The sequence below is a fragment of the Arabidopsis lyrata genome (genome assembly GCF_000004255.2).
Source record: "Arabidopsis lyrata subsp. lyrata unplaced genomic scaffold ARALYscaffold_3, whole genome shotgun sequence".
Taxonomy (NCBI): Eukaryota; Viridiplantae; Streptophyta; class Magnoliopsida; order Brassicales; family Brassicaceae; genus Arabidopsis; species Arabidopsis lyrata.
The window spans coordinates 19,733,704-19,737,433 of NW_003302553.1; positions in this window are offsets into that span (position 1 = coordinate 19,733,704).

Below are 3,730 nucleotides of genomic sequence, written 5' to 3' on the forward strand. Positions count from 1 at the left end.
GTCCATTATCAGTGACTATTTCGTATGGAATTCCATGTCGACATATAATGTTTTTCCAAATAAAGGTTTTCACCGCCGAATCCTTGATACCAACATACGCCTCAGCTTCAATCCACTTTGAAAAGTAGTCCGTAAGGACTAAAAGGTACTGTACACCTCGAGTTGATTTGTGTAATGGTCCAATGATGTCCATTGACCACCTCATGAATGGGTATGGGGCGGAAATGGAGGAGAATAACTCCGACGGTTGATGGATTAATGGCGCATGGAGTTGGCAGCGCTTGCATCTTTGGGCGAACTTAACACAATCTGTGATCATAGTGGGCCAAAAATACCCCATTCTTTTAACTTTAAAAGCCATAGCTCTTCCTGATGAATGACTCCCACATAATCCTTCATGCACTTCGCTCATGACGATTTCGACTTCGGGCCCAAAAATGCATAATAGGTAAGGTTCACTGACACCTCGTCTATATAACGCATCCTTTGATAGACAAAATTTCGCGCTAACGACTTTCATTTTCCTGGCCTGCCATTTATTCTTTGGGAGCTCGCCTGTCGTGATGTAGTGCTTTATTGGCTCCCTCCAGTCAGCCCCCCAGTCTTTAGCCGGAATTTGATCAACTTTTTGGAATATTCGTGGTTCTGGTTCGGGATGCTCGTTTGGTTCAAGAACATCTTCCTCGATTAACGGTTCGGTTTCTAATATTGTTTCTGGAATTACATCTTCAGCTAAGACAACGGGTTCTTTGTTAGATGTATTTGATCCTCTTGACTTCTTCCGTTTGTTGGGTGGTGGTTCGATCTCTGGTTCGCCACGGTCGTGTGCCGCCGCTCGAGATCTTGTAATGACGAGGGTTTCTTTGTTGTCTTGAATGCTTCGCTCCGAAATGCATTCCACTGGAATAACTCTTTTCAACTCAGGATCTGATGTTGACGCCAATGCGGCGAGCGCGTCCGCAGTTGTATTCTCTCCTCGAGGTATGCGGATTAATTCAAATTTCGAGAAATTTTTAGATAAATCCTTTACCACTTCGAGGTACGCTTCCATTCTCGAATCTTTGGTTTCATAGTCTCCATTAAATTGGTTAACTACTAATTGCGAATCGCAATAAGCCAATATTTCCTTAGCTCCAACTCCTTGTGCTAATCGAAGTCCGGCAATCAGGGCTTCGTATTCTGCCTCGTTGTTGGAGGCATTGAATAGCAACCGGAATGATTGTTCTAGAATTTCTGACGTTGGAGACTCCAACTTGATTCCCACTCCGGATCCTTGTTTTGTTGAAGACCCATCTACGTGTAATTTCCAAGTTTGGTTCTCCGATTGTTCTATCGTTCCAGGTATTGGTAGTTCAGTCAGGAAATCTGCTAAGACCTGAGCCTTCATACTGATCCGGCTTTTGAACTCTATGTCGTACTCGCTTAATTCCACCGCCCATTTCGCCAATCGTCCGGACTGACTTGGACTATGAAGTATTGTTCGGAGTGGCTGGTTGGTTAATACCTCAACCGGATGGGATTGAAAGTACGGGCGTAGCTTTCGAGCCGATATCACCACTGCGAGTGCGAGTTTTTCCATCATTGTGTATCTGGTTTCCGGATCCGTCATTGACTTGCTCACGTAGTAAATTGGCTTCTGCTCTCCACGGTCTTCCCGAACCAAGACTCCACTAACCGCGTGGTTTGAAACTGATACGTACAAATAAAGTTTTTCGTCCACTTCCGGTTTGGACAGTATAGGCGGAGTGGTTAAGTATGCCTTAAGCTGCCCAAAAGCTTCTTCACACTTCTCATCCCAAAGGAATCCTTTGTTCCCTTTTAGAATTTGGTAGAAAGGCAACGACTTATCTGTTGACCTCGAGATAAAACGATTCAAAGCCGCAATCCGCCCAGTCAACCGTTGTACTTCTTTGAAGTTTCTTGGAGATGGCATGTTTAGAAAGGCGTTAATTTGATTTGGATTGGCTTCAATCCCTCTTTCTATCACGATATAGCCAAGAAATTCTCCGGATGGGACTCCAAATGTGCACTTCGCCGGATTCAGCTTCATTTGATATTTATTGAGAATATCAAAACATTCCTCCAAATATTTAACATGATCTTCTTTCTTCAACGATTTAACCAACATATCATCTATGTAGACTTCCATAGTCTTCCCGAGGTGATTGTGAAACATTTTGTTCACCAACCATTGGTAAGTTGCTCCTGCATTTTTCAAACCAAAAGGCATTACCTTGTAACAGTAGATACCTCTATCTGTGATAAATGACGTCTTTTCTTGATCTTCGGGGTTCATCATTATCTGATTATAACCCGAGAAGGCGTCCATGAACGTTAACAGCTCATTTCCAGCGGTGGACTCCACAAGTCGATCTATATGCGGGAGCGGGAAACTATCTTTGGGACATGCTTTATTCAAATCTGTAAAATCGATGCAAACCCTATCTTTCCCATTCTTTTTCTTGACAACGACAGTGTTTGCTACCCATTCCGGATATTGCACTTCTCGTATGGACCCTATTTTCAAAAGTTTATCCACTTCATCATTTACTATTTTTGCCCGCTCCACTCCAAGCTTTCTTCTTTTTTGTTTCACCGGTTTGAAGCTTGGATCCACGTTTAGTTCATGACAAATTACACTCGAACTTATGCCAGGCATGTCTGCTGCTGACCATGCAAATGATGCTTTGTTTTTCCTTAAGAGTTCGATCAAAGCTTCTTTTATTTGGCCAGTCAAAGTCGCTCCAATTCGAATTTTCCGATCTGGTTTGTCTTCTTCCAATACCACTTCGACTACCACATCCTCTTTTTCCTGTCCACTAGGAAATTTCTGCTTTAGTCCTTCTTTTGCGGGCTTTGTTAATTGCTATTGGATCTTCAAACGGTGGCTAGCTAAGTAACACGTCCGTGAAGCTTCTTGATCTCCCCGAATCGTTTCCACCCCATTTGATGTTGGAAATTTGATACATTGATGATATGTAGAGGGGACTGCTTTCATTCGATAAATCCAGGGAGTCCCGAGGATAATGTTGTAAGCTGCGGGCTTATCAAAGACAACGAAGTCCACGATCTTCGATACCTTCTTGGCAAGGACCGGTAGCTTGATTGTTCCGAGAGACATGGCTGACTCGCTTGTGAACGCAACTAACGGAGATGGGGGTCCTACTATGTCTCCTCGGCTGATTCCCATTTTTTCTAGAGTACTTAAAAAGATCAAGTCGACCGAACTGCCTGTATCTATAAGGATCCTTGATACTTCGAAGTTAGCGACATCGAGAGTAATGACTAGAGCATCATCGTGCGGTCTTTCGAGATGCCGCGTTTCTTCTTCGTTAAATGATATTGAGGCACCTCGAAAATCAATTTCTTCGCTCAAGCTTGCTTTGAGTAAGACATTTCGTCTATGCTTTTTGATGGAACTTATTGAATCTCCGCAAAATCTGGAACCTCCTAGAATCACATTGATCTTACCCTTCGATCTTCTTGGTTCTTCCTCGTTGGATAACCTTGGTCTTTTGGAATCTTGATCTTTGGAGTTTTCCTTTGCTTCGTGGTATTCCTTCACAAAATCTTTTATATCGAATTTAGAAAGATCGCCGCTGGCCCAAAGCTCTGCGAGGTGCTTTTTAAGAACGCTGCAATCCTTGGTTAAATGTCCTGTTACTTTATGAATGTCGCAATATAGACTTTCATCACGGACCCAAGTGTTTGATCTTCCTTTCCCTTGGAA